At 40.8% G+C, this 19,307-nt stretch overlaps 1 pseudogene; it reads right to left on the reverse strand.

Moving 5' to 3' along the window:
- Positions 1–2,531: 2,531 nt before the first annotated feature.
- On the reverse strand, positions 2,532–3,248 carry LOC131291484 (putative nuclease HARBI1; annotated as a pseudogene).
- Between the last annotated feature and the right edge of the window lie 16,059 nt (positions 3,249–19,307).

Raw genomic sequence — 19,307 nt, forward strand, 5'->3', positions numbered from 1 at the left:
TATTAACCAACTACGTCGACGCACAAGCAACGATACGCCTAGGAACACTACACAGGCCCATCCACCGTTACCCTTGGATATACTGCTCGATACTTGGCAATTGGATCCGTCATCAATATCTGCGTCATCGGATTCCACCATCTTCCGAAATATCGCCCTCACCGCAGGAACCTGTACCAACCCATATTTTAACATCTGAGACTATTGCGTGCAGCCATCCTATACTAAGAAGCCAACGCAGGAGAGCTACATATCGTATACCGGATCAACCAATCTGTTCTCTCCGGTGCCGGCAAGACGTATTTTTATAATTCAACAAAGTCCCGTTATTCCCAACCTACAGAACATAACACTATATATACCTCTGCGAGAATAAATAAAATCGGTAGTTACCCCTTAAGCTCGGGGCCCCCCGCGGCCGCTCAGTCCGCTTATAGGTAGATCCGCCTCTGCTGGTGATATGACATTCGCATAACAATTACTGTCTTCTCACGATTATGCTCGTGCACATTTTTTGTAGGAAAACTTTACGCTATCCCTTGCCAAAATATCCATGTTTATCCATGTAATAGCTAGTCTAGAACATTTGAGTGAACCGCGAACGCCAAACAAATTCCGCTTTTGTTGCGCAGCCGTCTGAGTAAGCAGATTGCAAATTGAACATGATTGAAAAAATAGTAGCGGGCAAATATAAGGTAATATATACCTATTCCGAACGAAGTCGTCAAAGGTAAACGATCGTTAAGCCAAACATAAACGATCGTTTTGAGTGAAACCCTATTACATCCGTTCAAACAGACGATATTCGAAATAATCGTCAATAAAATCGTTTGAGCTCTGCCTCTGCTCTACGAACAAATTGAAACAAAGTACAAAGATTAACACCAAAGACGCACACAAGTTTAGAAAAGCAGATTTATTCACCGTTGGTGCTCCGGGTTGGTTCCATTTAGTTCGTGTGAACCTGGTTAGGGTAACGCTCGGCAGTCTGTGGAATATTTCTCATCGAAGTGGTATCCCGGTATTATCGGTTTTTATTTGTGAAGTATTTGTAGATTGAACTAAAGTTATGGATAAAAAAAAGTGAGTACAAGTGTGACTGCATAAAAAAAAAAAATTAAAGTGTTTTCTTTCAAGTGCGAACATTAATTAATTAATAATATATTTTTAAGCTGCACTCGTGCGACAAAACAAGAGCAACAGATGCTGGTTGAATTGATGGAGAAAAATCCTGACGTTGCATGCGGTCGTAAAAGAAAAAGAAGCAACTACATGGAGCAGAGTAATTCTGCATTTGAAAGATTTCGTAAATGAGTTACCTTGAATATATTTTTATGATTTACTTATTTTTAGGTGTGGATAGAGAAGAAGTACAACGCAAAAAGAAAATTGAGCTACAATAAAAAAGAAATTAATAAGACATGTGGTGGAGTAGCAAAAAAGGCTTTATTGGATGACATAGATGAGCGCGTTTTATCAGTTACGCATTTGAATAAAAACGCAATGGGAGTACCTGAGAGCATTTGTATAGGTGTTCCAGAGGGCAATTTAAACGATCAGCAAAGATTTTAACGTTGAGGAGGAAGAAGGGCCATTTAACAAAGGTTCAAATTATGAAGAGCGAGCAGAACCATCGACTCCACCAACTATAACGAGAAAGAGAAAGTAGCGTCGTCGGACAATAATAGAGGCTGGACGGTCACCGAACGCCGTAGAAAAAAAGAATAGTAAAAAAATATTTAAAAAAAGAACAACTAGCCAGTCTCAGGACGGAAAAAGCATTGACATTTTGATTCGTCAAAATGATCAAATGACCAAAATCTTGGGTGAGCTGGCCGACAGTGCCAACAAACATGTCGAAGAAAATTAAAGTTTTCATTTTAGTATCTTAGAATATTTAAAAAAAAATAATCGCGATATACCATTTATGATTAAGTTGTGCATTCGATTATTTGTTGAATTATATTATGCATTGTCATATAAAAAAATTGAAATAATAAATTTATTTATATAATACTTGAATCAATAAAAAATGAGAATAAATTTTTTTTTTATTTGTTGTACTTCTTGCACTTCACCTAATCTTCAATTTCGGGTAATCCTGCACGAATGCATAAATTGTGCAGCGCACAGCATAAATTCACTATTTTGACACACTTTGGTGGAGCATAATGAAGCTGTCTCGCGCCCAGTATGCACCTAAATCTATTTTTCAGTGATCCAAAAGTTTGTTCAATTATTGAACGCCCTCTAGAGTGCTTCAAATTGAACGATGATTCGGGCGTGTCGCGATCCGGATTTCTAAACGGCTGTATAAGCCATAGCTTTGAAGCATATGCAGAGTCACCTATGAGATATGAAATGAAAATAAATATTTAACATCGGAACACATATGTATGTATAACAAGTGATACACTTACGTAATAGCTTTAACATTCACTCGCCATTTCTCAACTTGTCTTCAAAGAAACCCATGCACGTGCTATTATTAAATATAAACGAATCGTGAATCGATCCACTGAACCTAGCATTTATATACCGATTTTTTTTTTGTTTTGTGGTCGCAAATCCTTAAAGATAGGTAGAATTAGGTTTGATAATCATAAGAAGCTTACCCTTAACGCATTAAGGCTGTAAAATCCTTTGCGATTATAATACAAAACGGGATCTTCATGCGTAGGTATTATTTTTATTTGCGACCCGTCGACACACATAATTACACCTGGTATACCAATTTTTTCAAAAAAATATCACCGTGCCTCTGATTTCTCATCTTCCGTCATTTCTAGCGATATGAGGTGTGCCAGCTTGGATTCCAACACATTCAAAGTTTGTTCCAATACTTTCGAAAATGTAGATTGCCCAATTGGAACAGCAAAATCATTGGCCACACTTTGCCGGTATGAACCTTGAGCTAAGAATATCAAAGTTGCGTCCAATTTTACTCGGGGAGAAAGCCCCCGATTGTGCTTCGGGTTAATCGAATCGGCTACCAAACCATCTAATTCAAGGAAGAGCGCCTTTGAAACCCTGAAATTTAGAATAAATCTGAAAGAAAGATTACACTTTAACGTTTTAACACGTCCTTGCAATTTTTAATCAGGCATTACATACGTTTTTTCCGGTAATTCAAGAGGATCTACTTCCTTGCGTAGTCTTCTTCGATGTGCCACCAAATCCATAACGTTTTCTTCGTCACTGTCGTCATCGCAGCCATGATTAACGACGAATACCACTCCCGAAAACATATTTTGCATTTATGGTCTGCACAATTCAATTAAATTCACTTTTAAGCAACGACTGGTTTGTACTCAAATCACATGAATGATTACTAATCGGACACTACAGTAAAATTTGACTGCTTTCAAGCTAGTTTACTTGACGATCGTTATCTCATTTGACGATTGTTGATGAAAACCGTTCGTGATACATATTTCGAGTGGTTTAAATGACGATCGTTTATTTGCCATACGATCTATTAGCTTTGACGATTTCGTTCGGAATAGGCCCTATAAAATAGTGAAGGCGATCGGATCGGGCTCGCATGCTCGATGAAGTGTATGCATAAGTTTGAGGATCCTTAAGCGTTTTTGTGGGCTTCTCAATCTTTTGCATGGGTGAGCGGTGGGCCATTATCATCTCCATCATCATAAAAAATTATATATTAAATAATCGTAAAAGTAAGGTTTTCACCGTAATTACTCCACTACTTGGATAAAGTAAGGCACTTGTAATATATTAATAAGTAATAAATCGTAGTAGAATTTATTTTAGAATTATAGAAAATATTAAACGGTCAAAACTATTCGAAATTATTTTTAGCTAGATATTAATTATAGCAAAGGATCAGATCTACAAGGAAGTGTTCTTGGTCCAGTGTTGTTTATTATCTTATTATAAAAAATCCTTAACGTCACGCTCTAAAGGTGACGCTCCAAGGGTGACGCTCCTACTTGGATAAAGTGACGCACTAAAATCGATGCTGTTGTACCCACTATGGTTAATTAAATTCACTTGATTGGTTTCTTTATTTATCTTTACTTCTTTACTACTCGTCTGCTCGTTCCGCACGTGGTTCAGTCCGTACCGGTACTGCATCTGTCGCTCTTCGATCTGTCAAGCCCTATTGTCTGTGGAGCCTTTGTTTGATCCAGCATCCGTTATCGTTATCGTAGGATTATCGCACCTTCATTTGCACCGGGTGCCACATCTCCCTTTTTCTCGAGACGTGCTGTCTCTCCTTCTGCCCCGCTGTTAGACGTAATCGTCTAGTTTGGAAGGACGGCGAGTTGATCGTTTCGGTCTAGCCGAATCGGTACTGCCATTCATCCCGGGCCTCTCGGTAGATGAATCCTCTGATGTGTGTCTCTGTGTGGGTAATGAGACTTGGGGTTCGATAACTGGTTCATTAACCGGCGGGTGATCACCCGGGTGGTCGATACGCTTAAGATGCGCTGAATTTCGCTGAAAAACACTTCCAGTTTCGTCGTTCTGGACTGTCACTCGTGTCCCCTCCTTGCTTAAGACTGTGAATTGCTTGGGGATGTATGTTGTGCATAATTTGTTTTCAGGTTGTAGGTTTTGCATCAGAACTTTATCTCCGGTTTCAATCAGCGATTCCTTGGCGTGTCGCCTGGAGTTCTCCCGATCGATGGATTGATATTTTTGAACCCAATCACGTTCACGAAACTCTTCGTTCGGTGGGGCCGATTGGATGTCTTTCAGTGAGAGTATCTTGGTTCGTATGGTGCGACCTAATAGGAGTTCCATTGGAGTCTTACCGGTGGCTGAATGTGGTGTAGAATAGTACATTGTAAGATAGTCGTCCAGGTCCTGCCGCCAATTCCGTTTCAACGCACAGCTGATTTGAAGGCGCTTCAATAACGAACGGTTTTGTCGCTCGACTTCTCCATTCTGTTGAGGCCAGTATGGGGTGCTGTGGTTCAAGAAGATCCCTTTTTGTTTACAGTAGTCTCCAAACTCCCGACTAACAAATTGTTTCCCGTTGTCGAGGGTAATCGTTCTTGGAAATCCTAACCGCCTAAAAATTTTATGTAGACGGTCGACTGTCTCACTTGCTGTAATTCTTGTCATGATTTCGATCTCCTTATACTTGCTGAAGTAGTCAATGATGACAAGGATATATTCTCCGGAGGGTAACGGAGCAAGAAAATCAATCGCCACATCTGTCCATGCTTCTTCCGGTAAAGGTCGTCTGCGCAGAGGTTCGGGTTTTTGGGGTAGACCTACTAATCGGCATCCTTCGCACCCTGCTACCCACTTGATAGTCTCTTTGTCCATTCCTGGCCACCATACTCTTTCGCGAAGTCTCCGTTTCATCGCCGATTCCCCTGGGTGTCCTTCATGTGCCAGCTGAAGGAAGCGCTTCCGCAGGCTTTTTGGAATTACCATTTTATTCCCTCGTACTACTAAGTCTTCGACGACACCGAGTTCTCCCTGAAATGGTTCATACAGTTTAGTTTCGATGTTCGTCCACGTTCCGCTGCGTAAACTATCTCTGACTAATGTGAGCTCGATGTCCTTCCTTGACTCTTCTTCGATTTCGCTGATGTCGATAGCAGCTGATTCCAAAATTGCCAATACCAAAAACTTCTCGTGGTGATTTTTTTATCGGGTTCGGCTGGTAGATGATCAGTTAACCGAGACAGCGGGTCGGCAATGTTGCTTGAACCCTTCCGATATTTTACCTCATAGTTGAAGGATTGTAAGCGCAGAACCCAGCGTTCTATCCTCGGACATGGTCTTGATGTCGAGGAGAAAATCTTCTCTAATGGTTTGTGGTCTGTTTCCAATTCAAACTTGCGACCGATCAAATATGTAGCAAATCTTTCTACGGCCCACACGAGAGCCAAAGCTTCCTTTTCTGTTTGGCAGTAGCGCTGTTCCGTGGCAGAAAGACTCTTGCTAGCATATGAAATTACCCGTGGATCTTCGTCACTGTTTTGATTCTTGAATTGGATCAGCACTGCTCCCATCGCAACCGGAGAAGCATCGGCGATGACTCTTGTTCGTAATGTGTTATCAAAAAATTTCAGATGCTTCGCGGCGGTGATCATGCTTTTAAGTCTCTCGAAGCATTCATTGTGTACCTTATTCCATTGAAATGGTGTTCCCTGTCGGGTTAGTTCACGGAGTGGTGCCGATACTGTTCCCAAATTTGGCAGAAATCTTCCTACGTACGTAACCATGCCCAGAAAACTCCTTAGCTCTTCGGCATCTTTGGGTGGTCTAAAAGCTTTCAGGGCCGAGATCTTATCGTCCGCTGGACAAATTCCTTGATCCGAAATTTGGTGTCCTAAAAACTTCACCTCAGTGACTCTAAAAAAGACATTTATCCGTATTAAGAAGAACGTTCCGGTTTTTCAAAACGGCTAGCACTTTCTGCAGGCAACGGTTGTGCTCTTCTTCGTTCTCCCCAAAAATGAAAATGTCGTCGATAAAATTTATCACGTTCTCACAAGTCGCCAATAACTGCTCCATGATCTTCTGAAACATTTCCGGCGCACAGCTAATTCCGAACATTAGCCTTTTATAGCGATACATTCCTCGGTGCGTAATAAAGGTGGTAATATGTCGGCTCGACTCGTCCAATTCTATCTGATGAAACGCATCCTTGATATCTAGTCTCGAAAAAATTTTGGCAGACTTGAGCCTTGGTAAGAAATCGTCAATCGTTGGCATTAAGTGGTGTTCCCGTTTGACGGCCTTGTTCGCCATCCGCATATCCACACATAGTCTCAGGTCTCCGTTGTCTTTAATTATAACCACTAGTGGGGATACCCAGTCACTATAACTCTCGACCTTCTCTATGATTCCTGTTTTCTCCAGGTGGTCGAGTTTCTCGGCTATGCGGTTCAGCAATGCTAGAGGAGGCCTCCTAGCGTGTTGGGCGATTGGGGTTATCGACTTGTCGATGGGGATACACAGTTTGATTCCTTTAATTTTGGGAAATGTTCTTCTAGCCACAATTTGGAGCGTTCGTTCCTCAGCTTCCTTCGGAGGTCCCAATCGGAGCACGTTTAGTAGCCTAGCGGTTTCCTTCCCAAGGAGTGCCTGGCTACCATTTTTAACCACGTAGAATCGTGCACCCTCACTAGTACGGTGGTTGTCGTTCTCGATTTCGATTGTTGAGTCGAACATACCGAGGACTTCCAATGGTAGGGCTTGGTTCCCATATGCACGGAACTGGTGATCTACTTCCGTTGTGGGATTCCTAATGCTGGCTCCTTGGGCTTTCAAGCGCTCCCACGTCTTGTCGTCTATGATGTTTTTGTTACAACCCGAGTCTATTAATACTTGGGTCATTACTCATCCGATTTTCACCCAAATAAACTCATCTCCATCTCCGATTGCAAATATAAAACTTTGCTGAGGTTCTTGTTCTTGTTTGCCTCCTGTCTCTTCTTCTTCGATCCTCCGGACTTTGTATGGACGTTGAGGAGGTTTCTTTGTTCTATCGGAAAGCAAACTCCGAGTGAAAGGAGACCCCTTTGCACCAGCCGTTTTGCATTTCGTTGCGAAATGACCTTTCCGCTTACATAATTTACATTCTTTGTCTCTGGCCGGGCATTTTGGATCGTATGAAACATGGCCATGGTATCCACAACGGCTGCATTCGACTCGCGGTCGAGACGATTTTTGAAGCTGGTTTACTTCGGTCCTCTGTCTATTTAGCCCACTTGGTCCTGGGGCTGCTGCGTATTCCGTTGCCGTCATGTGGCGGGCCTGAAATTTAACAGCCTGATGAGCCGCAACCATCTTAAATACCTCGTCCAGTTCTAAGGATCCCTTTTGGAGCAGTCTCTCTTTCAGATCTGTCGGGGCCAACAATATGATCTTGTCGATTACGCTGATGTCCCGACTCTCCTGTGATGACCTTCCGAAGTTGCATTTATATGCTTGTTCTCGCGCCCTAAGCATGAACTTTTCCAAATTCTCGTTTGATTCCGGTCTCAAGGTCCAAAAAATATGTCGCTCCATTGACTCATGATGCTTCGGTGCAAAATATTGGTCCAATTTATCCAACGCCACCTGGAATGGGTCTACTGTGCCATCCTCATTCTCTTGCACGTCCGCCTCTGGAATCGACTGGAAAACATCCTGCACATCTGGTCCAGCCCTCACCAATAACACGTACTTCAGCCGTGTTTTATTGGTCTCTCCGCTCGCAGCAACCACGTACTCGAGATTCCTCTTCCATTTCGTCCATTGTCCGCGGACCTCGTTCTGCGGCAACGATTTGAACGCGAATGGTGGGATCTCGAACTTCTCCATCTTCCTGAAATGATTTATCATATTTTTCATCCCCCATACATCTATACTCGGCTTCCCTACGCCTTTTTCCCGGCTTGCATACACCTTTGGCTCTGCATACGCCTTTTTTCCGGCTTGCATACACCTTTGGTTTTGCATACGCCTTTCTTCGGCTTGCAAACGCCTTTGGCTTTGCATACGCCTTTCTTCGGCTTGCATACGCCTTTGGCTTTGCATACGCCTTTCTTCGGCTTGCATACGCCTTTGGCTTTGCATACGCCTTTCTTCGGCTTGCAAACGCCTTTGGCTTTGCATACGCCTTTCCTCGGCTTGCATACCTTTCGGCTTTGCATACGCCTTTCTTTACTTACTTCCTTACTCGGTTTCTTAACTAAACTTAGCTTTTCTGTGTCTGATTTTGGGTTTTTCACGTCGCCCTTCTCGTCGCCACTGTTGTACCCACTATGGTTAATTAAATTCACTTGATTGGTTTCTTTATTTATCTTTACTTCTTTACTACTCGTCTGCTCGTTCCGCACGTGGTTCAGTCCGTACCGGTACTGCATCTGTCGCTCTTCGATCTGTCAAGCCCTATTGTCTGTGGAGCCTTTGTTTGATCCAGCATCCGTTATCGTTATCGTAGGATTATCGCACCTTCATTTGCACCGGGTGCCACAGATGCAAAACCACATTTTTGTATGGGCATTTTCGAAACGCTCATCCGATTGCATTGCATTGATCGCTATAGCAATCAGCATCCTTGGGGAAAATGGAAGGATCGCTATAGCAACCACAGTTAACCTGGGGAAACTAACAACTAACAATCCTGGGGGATTGAAGAAAAGTAAAACGGGTTTTTCAAAATGGTTCTAAGTTTTTTTAAAAGAAAATGATAACAAAAGAACGGCGCCGGTCCCGGGGACTAAGAGTTCGATTGATTAGACACATCAAGGAAACACTGGATTGATAATGCATCGTTCAACATGGTTCCAAAAATGCACCAAATCCGTGTTCGATATGCACGGGTAGCTTGGTGGCTTAGCTCGCTCGGATCAGTTTTGCTGTGTATTTTCTAATACTGGAAATGCACGAACAATTCTTCGAAAGGGCTTCAATACAAAAAAGTAAAACCAACTTAAAAACAACCACATATGACACAAAACACTATCACCGAAACAATCACAACACAATCACAAAAAAACTTCTCACTGAACGTCAGATCCTCAAGTAAAAATTACTGAGACGGGTCAGACATAAAAAGCACACACACGCGCTTCTAAGAAATACAATTATAAAATATCCTCAACAATCCACAGCCAATTTTACGGAACCTGAAGCGTTAACTTAAAGAGTTTTCGTCTGTCTGCCTACAGAGCCTATCGTCTACGTTTCTCTGTACTTTGATCGCCATGGCAATCAGCTCGCTTGAGTAAAACGAAAGGGTGCTTGGATAGTAAAATTTATAAATCGAATATTCGGAAAAGCAGTGTTTGAAAAGATACATAAGTGAAATATTTTTAAGGTCTTTACTTAAACAAAGTGATGCACTTAAAATGAAACCTCAATTTTATAAGGAAACTCACCGAACAGTTATCCTATTACATTGTACTTTAAAATTTAACGCTTTTTAAATTTAAATGGTGGAAAGAGCACAATTGCGCAGCTCCAGTCACGGGTATTTCACATCGCGTTCAATTGAAATAGAGAAGGTATTTGATAGGCACTTAGAAGCAAATATAATTTTTTAAATTAAGTTGGTTTGTTATGGGACATTGGGACAACCATTCAGTCCCAATCCACGATGGAGCGAAGCCGGGATAAAAATCAAAAATTCATTTTTGGATTTCAGAAAAATGAAATATGTTTTCTTAAACTACAAGATGAAACTAAGAAATGACGCAAAAACTAGAGCCTTTGTTTTTCCAGATTCTGAGAAACAGCCCGTCAAAGTCAAGATTTGTGAAAATATTGCGTGAAAAATTGAAAAAAATCCATCAACTTTGAAGGTCTATAACTCCTATAATAATGGCCGGAATCGAATTTCAAGCACAGTTTTGGAAAGGTATATTATCCTGCTTTAAAATTGATGACAGTTTAAGTAAATTGGAATTGAATGTCACAAAATATTAAGAATTGTTTCGTAAAACTCCTAGAAAATTTTTCAATTTTCTGTTTTTAACCTTACGCCATCGCTAAGGATTGTAAAAGATTGTAATATGTTTCATATCCACTTATAGTCTAGAATGTTTTGTAACAATAAATGATGGTTTTTTTTGCATATACGCGCGAACTTTACCTGTTTTTTTGAACTTCGTATGTGAAGCTTATAGTTTATCACCTACTAGGCGTCTCCATCATGCCATATGCTGCATCATGTGTGGTAAGAAATATTTGAATTTCTCATTCAATGAAAAATGTGAAGCAGGGTAGTGGTTGAACATCACGTAAAAGAGGAAAGACAAGCCAATTCACTGGCAAAGAATGAAATTTGGTTTGGTTTGCTTTGAAAGCATTAGGTCGCTTTTTCTTCTTCTACAGCTCACAAACCCATCTTTTTATACCCAAAATTCCTCGGAATAATGTACCCTACACTAACTCTTCATTCTGTTTGTACTCTAACACATCATATACGGTTTGATATCATAAACATTTTGAAAAACAGTGTTTCTTGCAAGGAAAACATTAGGTATGCGTTAGAGTTCATTGAAAGTAAAGTAAGTATCAATCACACTGCGTGTAGAATAATTGAAATGCAAAAGGCAGAAATCTTGCGGCACCTTTCATCTTCTTTGTGTGATTCACTAAGCGTCGTATTATTGTGCTCGTGGGGCATTGACAGATCTAGTGGACACAGCATTTACAATCAACCGCTTCATGGTTCCGGAGAAAATACCGCATCAGAAAGTGATTTACTAGTATCGGCGTTAACGCCTATCCGTCTCTCGTTCATTAGTGACGATTCAGGTATCATCTGGATTAACTTGATGCCCCAAAGTGTTGTGGTCGAATTTACGAAGGAGTTGAAAGAAAACGTATAAAAAAAGTAGACGAAATCAAAAGCCAAATAACCAGGTTAGTTCCTTATACAATTCAGCTAAATGAAACAAGTTATGTGGCAGTAAACTATTCATATTACATGAGTTTAATTGATGGAAAAAATTTCGCATATAATCCCATACCCAGACACAGTAACAGCATTCTTCGTAGATTACAGCTCCTCGAATAGTAACATACCTTTGCCAATTCAAAACCAAGAGGATTATGTTACAAGTTCAGAATATTCAAATATTATCTCTTAGTTAGGATACGTTATGTCCGCGTTAGATGCTTTAAATATAAATTATTTTCCAGATAACAATATTTTGAATGAAAGTTTACTGTAAATTTAGTTTTTTTGTAATCAAACTAACAAAAATCTTTAAGTTAATACAAAAAAAAGATTGAAAAAATAATGCACCCATAGAAAATTCCAAAAATATGTGGTTTTTGCAGCGCCACCTGGCGGGATTGTCCCGAAACATCATTATTGCGTGTAATATAACAGTATTACACGATATTATAATGGAAAAATTGGAAAACATTTGATTCCGAATTTTATCCCGGCAATTTGCTCTTTTCGTTCCATAGTGCGTTGGTGGGAAAATGTTTAATCAAAACCGTAAAATTCGGAAGAGGATCAGTCAAGTTATGGTGGTGCATGTCGGCCAAAGGAGTAGGGAAACTTCATTTTATTCGTGGCACTATGGACAGATTTTACTACATTGACATGCTCAAACAAAATGTGAAGGAAAGTGTCGATAAAATGGGTATCACACAAGACTATGCAATTTATCAGGACAATGATCCCAAGCATAAGACTTGGATAGCACGAATGTGGCTTCTTTATCACTGCCCAAAAGTTCTGGAGACCCCTTCTCAATGCTTGGCCCACTTGAAAAAAAAACTAAGAACATACAGAACAACCAATAAAACCCAACTAGAACAGGCAATTCATAAAGAGTGGGATGAAATTGGGCCTGAAGTTTGTAAAAAATTAGTGGAAAGTATGCCTAGACGTTTGAAGGCAGTCGTAGACGCTAATGGGAACAGTACAAAGTATTAAAAACCAACAATAATAATGAAAAAAACAATGAATTCTACCAGAACCCAACTGTCCAACTTAACGATTGACCAGCAAAATCGTGACTTTTTTCACTCTTTCGATCATTGCGCCGTTTGTTGACGGATTTTTGGACCGTTTCTTGTGTACATGCTTTGCCAGAAGGTGTGTGAAGATAAAATGACAAAAAAACCATTGTTATCAATAGTAACTACTCTAAAAATGAACTTGAAGTTAGACAATTGCTCTTTTTTTATGTGTCCCACTTACCGATTTGCACACTGTATACAAAAACGAAAAAAAACAGTGTGACAATTTTTTGAGCCATTCTCTCAACTTGGCTGGACTGTGAAGGGGTTAAAAAAGTTCTAAAGTTCTAAGTAAAAAAGAAGACGGGGAGTTCCTTCGAAAGGAACGTCACAAATTGTTGTTGCTGAATTGCAAATATGGTCATTAATATTAGCAAACTACGAATACACTATCGAGCATAGAGCTGGTAGTCGAATGGCTAACGTAGACGCATTGTCACGGTTACCGCTATTGGAAGATAACAAATTAGAACATGGGGGTCCGCGACAGCCGAGCGGTAGCGCCGGTTAGAAAATCGGCCCATGAGCGCCGGGGCTCACCACCTCGACGGCGTGGGTTCGAATCCCAACCGAGACCGGACCCTCCCCTGTACGAGAGGAGTGACTATCCACGTACAACAGGGAAACTACAAGTCTCGTAAGCCCTTAACGGGCAGGCATGACCAAGAGGTCGTTACGCCAAGAAGAAGAAGAAGAAATTAGAACATATAAGATTAGGTCTGAAACTAATAGAAGAAGATGTCATAGGCAATTGGGTAAAAAATGGATGACAAAAGCAGGTGATAGCAAAGATAAGCCCATATTTTGCGATAATGTATCATTTTGGAATCGAAGATGACGTTGTGTACTTCGACCAACGAGTAGTAGTGCCAGAAAAGTTAAAAAAGAGTATACTAGAGAAGTTTCACGAATATCATGACGGCATAGTCAAAATGAAAATGAAAATGAATATAAGGCAATATTTGTGGTGGGGCAAGATGGACAAAGAAATTGTGGAATTTTTGCAGGCATGTAAAATTTGTCAATCGCGACAACCGGTCAGAAAAGAAGTCTACCACTAGAACTACCAAATGAATGAAAACCAAAGATCCATTTGAAAGAATCCATGTAGATCTGTTCTATTTTGATTCGCGTACATCTCTTCTCTTCTCTTCTCTTCTTCTCTTCTTCTCTATATCTATAAAAATGGATGTTGGTATGTTCGTGATGCTAAAACTCAAAATCGGCTGGACCAATCTTGATGACGTCTTCGTATGATTTGTTCCTTATTACTCAAGGAAGGTTTAGGAAAAAAGAGAATTTGAAAATTCCGAAGGAAAAGCCGGAAAATGGGAAAATTCGGTAAAAATGTCTTTTTCCATATAAAAAAATTAAATTTACCTTTTCTAACGACAAGGTTTGACTTATCCCAACAAAGTCTTTAGATGTTTTGTTTCTTTTGGCCCAATAAAAACAATTCAAGTTGGAAAACTCTTTAGGAAAACCCAGGAACCCAGAAAACTCGAAAAATGCTTTTTTCCATAAAAAAAATTGAAACCTATAAAAATGAGTGTTTGTTTTTAACGCTAAAACTCAAAACCGGCTGAGACAATTATGACGATGTAATCAAATTATTTGTTCGTTTTTATTCATGGAAGGTTTAAAGAAATGACAACTTTAATATTCCCTAAGGAAATTCGGAAAATGGAAAGATTTGTGAAAATTGCATTTTCCATACAATCAAATCAAATATACGATGTATAAATTAAACTAAGAAACCGCTTGGCCAATCAAACGATAAGTATCAAACGAGCCGATACGTTGTTGTGCATTCCACAGGTTTTGTTTTTTATGTCAATGTTCAGTTTATTTGAAGAATGGTTTAAAAAATCACCAAGAACTGTTGAGTTAGGAGTACAGAAAGCAAAAAAAACACAAGAAACAAGATTCCAATTTGCAGCAGCGATTCTATTCCGAGATTATTGCTTGATTCGCAGTTACTTTGGATATAAATAAATAGTATCGGAGAAATGATTATGCAAAAACAAGGGTGCCTGGTACAAATACATAGAGGTGTGATTTCATTTCGCTTTAGAACAAATTTAGACAATCCATCGAAAACAAATACCTTCGATTTGTTTGAGACATTGTGGACAGCGATGAGTATGGTGTGCAACTTTGTGAGAACACAGTTACACTTGCTGTTACACATAATAATCACTGGAATCTATGAATGAACTGCAATAACTAAAGTGTCTATTATACTTAATATAAAGATTATTTAGATGAAGCCATAAAAAGTCCCGTTGATTGTCATATAAAAATGACATCGCCGAAGATATTTCACATCGCTTTTGAAAGGGAAATTTTGAATAAAAAAATGAATGATCTAATGAAGCATTGGTGTTGATTGAAAATGTAAGTTTGTTTAGGAGTAGTTTTCGCTTTTTTTTTTTGCCAATTCGCTTCAACTAAAAATGATAGCTGAAATGATGATGCCCCATAGTATCGAAACTACGATTGGTTGAATGCACGTACAATTTTAGCTTAAAAAACCTATGCTAATGACTCCAGCTGGACCATTGCGCTCATATAAATTGATTAATCGTATTGAAAATGAAAACGAAGCCGTGAATCGTTCACTGGAATTTTAAAACATTCTTTCGATTTATCTGATATGCCGCGACTTAAAGATGGATCTGTTATTGTTATGTGTCGACATCTTCGTGAACCGAATCTATGGGGCTTCCCTTGAGTTTCAATATTTTATTATTCTAATATTAGCGTATCGTTAATATGGGACGAGGCGAAGTTCGTCGGGTCAGCTTGTTTGTGATAAAAGTAGATTCCTATACAAAGTATATGGTTGTTGAAAATATCAAAGACATCAGATGTGGTAGAATAATTAGAATCCTTCTTTGCTTTGGTACTCCGAGAGAGTTAGTGCCAAATAATGGTACCCCGTTTAATTCTGAAGGATTTCGAACGTTTCTAGAAAAACAAGGAGCTAAGGTAACAAAGTCGCCCCCGTACCACCCTCAATCAAATGGGTTAGCAGAAAGAGGGGTGAGAACGGTCAAAGAAGTATTATATAAATTTCTATTAGATGAAAAATGTAAGCCTTTATTAATAACTAGGAAACTAAACAAATTTCTTATGAATTATAAAAAATCACCACACAGTGCCACAAGATGTCCTAGACTTCTCATTTGCGAACGTAAGTGTTACACCTGAATCAGTGCTGGCTTCCATAAATAAACTAAAGCCCTCTAATAACCCTGGACCGGACGGAATCCCATCGTCTGCACTTATAAAGTGTGCAAAAGCCATTTGTGTTCCTCTCTGTAACTTGCTTCAAACCTCAATACGCTTGCGCAAATTCCCTGACGCATGGAAATACTCATACATGACGCCAAAACACAAAAAAGGTTCAAAAAGCGACATAAATAACTATAGAGGAATAACATCTTTATGCTCGAGTGCCAAAATATTTGAGATCATTCTCCACGACGCACTATTATTCTCATGCAAAAACTACATATCTGTTAACCAACACGGGTTCGTACCAAAGCGGTCAGTGTCCACGAACCTAGTACAATTTGTTTCGAACTCTATAGAATGTATGGAATCAGGAGGTCAGATAGACGCAGTCTACACAGACTTCAAAGCAGCCTTTGACACAATCAATCATGACTTGCTGTTAGCTAAGCTTACTCGCTTAGGGGTAGCACAGGAGGTCGTAGTCTGGCTATCCTCATATCTAAGCCAACGAAAATACCGCGTCAAAATTGACAACACCATCTCAAAGGAGTTTAGTAGTAAGTCCGGTGTCCCACAGGGCAGCAACTTGGGTCCACTACTATTTATTCTCTTCATAAACGATCTCCACTTAGCCATTCCGGACCAACCCCTATTGATGTATGCAGACGACATCAAACTATACAGTACGATAAATAGTGTTCATGACTGCCAAAGAATGCAAGCATCGTTAAATGTGTTTTCCAATTGGTGTGCGTCCAACCTTCTTACCTTATGCGTCAATAAGTGCAACATTATTAGCTTCTATCGGAAAAAGCATCCAACAACCTACAACTATACCCTAAATAATCATCAACTGGCCCGTAAAAGCGTAATACGAGACCTTGGCACCATTCTTGACCACAAACTTACATTTAATGACCACTACAAAACTGTGATAGACAAAGGAAATCGTATACTTGGCTTCATTATGAGAAATGCTAATGACTTGAAGGACCCTATGTGCCTAAAAGCTTTATACACCTCGCTAGTTCGCTCAATATTAGAATTTAACTCTATCACTTGGACGCCATATTCCGCAGTTTGGATAAACAGACTAGAGTCAATTCAGCGCAGGTTCACCAAAATACTACTACGCACTACTAGGATTGCAACCCCTGTCCCACAGGCGAAATGTAGCCCAAGCTATCTTTATAGCCAAACTACTAAACAATGAAATTGACGCACCATCGCTACTAGACAAAATAAATATTTCTGCGCCGGAAAGGGCTCTGAGATCCAGAGACGCCATCAGAATCCCACACACAACTACGACATATGCCAGCAACGCCCCGATCATCGCTATGTCCAAAATGTTCAACATATTCAGTGCCCACCACGATTTCAATGTTAGCACGACTAGTTTTAAAACCAACATACTATTAAGATGGATGTCCACCACTAGCTAAAAATGTTCATGTTGTGATTCTGTTTTCATAGAAGATTGTAAACTCAAATGTAATAGTAACTGAAAGTTCAAACAGACTAAATTGTCCATTGAACAAACTAAACTAAATAAATAAATAAATAAATAAGAGAAACACCGTCAAGTCGAGCTCTGGCGTTTACGCCAAATACGCAATTAGAGCGTTTAAACCCAATACAGCCTTTTACGATGAATAGCGTAAGTTGAAACGCGTTGAACGCCTTTCCCATCCAACACAAAATGAACATGTCTCCATACAAAATGGGTCCCGGTTTTGTCAACGGTTCTCTCAACGATCGTCCAGTTAAACCGGGATAATTCATTCGGAGCAAAGCCGGCAAAAACGAAAAAGAGGAGAGCCCCTACTACCAATTTTGAATGAACTCAGGCCTATCCCCGTGGATCGGAGCGAGACGCAGCGACTGACTTATGCTCCGTCGCATTCGCGCTGCAGGGCCGACAATTTTCGACCCGCCCGCGAGCGTAACTTATATGAAGAGTGAGCAAAACTTGTATGAAGCCTGAGCACGCGTGGATACAAACAAGTGCGAAGGCCTCAAAGAGCGCAATTCGCTCCATACAATTACACGCTCTCCACCGTACGGCAGTGCAGAGAGTGTACGCGAAGACCCCGCGAGAGCCTTAAATGGCCTGCTCTTGGTTGAGGCCTACGCTAGCGATCGCTAACGATGCATGCAAACGCATGTAGCTAGATATATATTGTACATTTAGCGCGCCATTCTCAAGCAAGAGCGCCGGTCTAGTGGTTAGCGTACACAGACCGGAGTTGGAGAGGTTGGGTTCGAATCCCGCTGTGTGCTCGAGGCATGAGAGTGTTGTAGAAGGCAGAAGAGAGAAGGGGGCCCATCAGGGCTCTCCTCTTTTTCGTTTTTGCCGGCTTTGCTCCGAATGAATTATCCCGGTTTAACTGGACGATCGTTGAGAGAACCGTTGACAAAACCGGGACCCATTTTGTATGGAGAAATGTTCATTTTGTGTTGGATGGGGCCCTGATGGGCCCCCTTCTCTCTTCTGCCTTCTACAACACTCTCATGCCTCGAGCACACAGCGGGATTCGAACCCAACCTCTCCAACTCCGGTCTGTGTACGCTAACCACTAGACCGGCGCTCTTGCTTGAGAATGGCGCGCTAAATGTACAATATATATCTAGCTACATGCGTTTGCATGCATCGTTAGCGATCGCTAGCGTAGGCCTCAACCAAGAGCAGGCCATTTAAGGCTCTCGCGGGGTCTTCGCGTACACTCTCTGCACTGCCGTACGGTGGAGAGCGTGTAATTGTATGGAGCGAATTGCGCTCTTTGAGGCCTTCGCACTTGTTTGTATCCACGCGTGCTCAGGCTTCATACAAGTTTTGCTCACTCTTCATATAAGTTACGCTCGCGGGCGGGTCGAAAATTGTCGGCCCTGCAGCGCGAATGCGACGGAGCATAAGTCAGTCGCTGCGTCTCGCTCCGATCCACGGGGATAGGCCTGAGTTCATTCAAAATTGGTAGTAGGGTTGTAAACTCCGTGTTGAGTGACTAGCATAAGAAAATTATCAAGCACAAAGAATACGTCACTCACGGTTACCTTAGAAAGAGAAGGATAGTTTAAAGAAATAATTTAGGGTAAAAAATTTACGAACTCGCCTAACTCCGTACAAAAAGAGCGTTTCACGGAGAAGAGGCACACAACGTAGGAAACCTTCGACCAGTGAACATCGCGATCCAGAGAAAGAAGAAAAATAAACACCAGTTCTTTTCAGAACTTCCAACACGGAATTATTTTGTCTTCTTTGCCATTCAGCGCCGTAGCTCTGCGCATCCGCTTCACTGCGATTGACGATCACCCAACATTTCGGTGCCAAGCAACCAGGATTACGGGTCTAGTTCCAACCAAGCGAACTGTCTACGTGTCTCCCAAAATGTTACAAGCGAAGCAGGCTAAGCTTCAGTCGTCGATTGTAGGAATGCAACGAGTGCAGCTATTCGTCGATTCGTACACTGCGGACCAAAGCAACCAAGCCGAGCATCGCCTTCAAAGGTTTGAAGCATTCTTTGAGTCATACACTCAATGCTTCGATGACATCCTCGAGCTAGGGGTTTCACCCGAAAACATCGCATCGCTCGAGAACAACAGGA

This window comes from Anopheles ziemanni (genome assembly GCF_943734765.1).
Source record: "Anopheles ziemanni chromosome X unlocalized genomic scaffold, idAnoZiCoDA_A2_x.2 X_unloc_1, whole genome shotgun sequence".
NCBI classification, from domain to species: Eukaryota; Metazoa; Arthropoda; class Insecta; order Diptera; family Culicidae; genus Anopheles; species Anopheles ziemanni.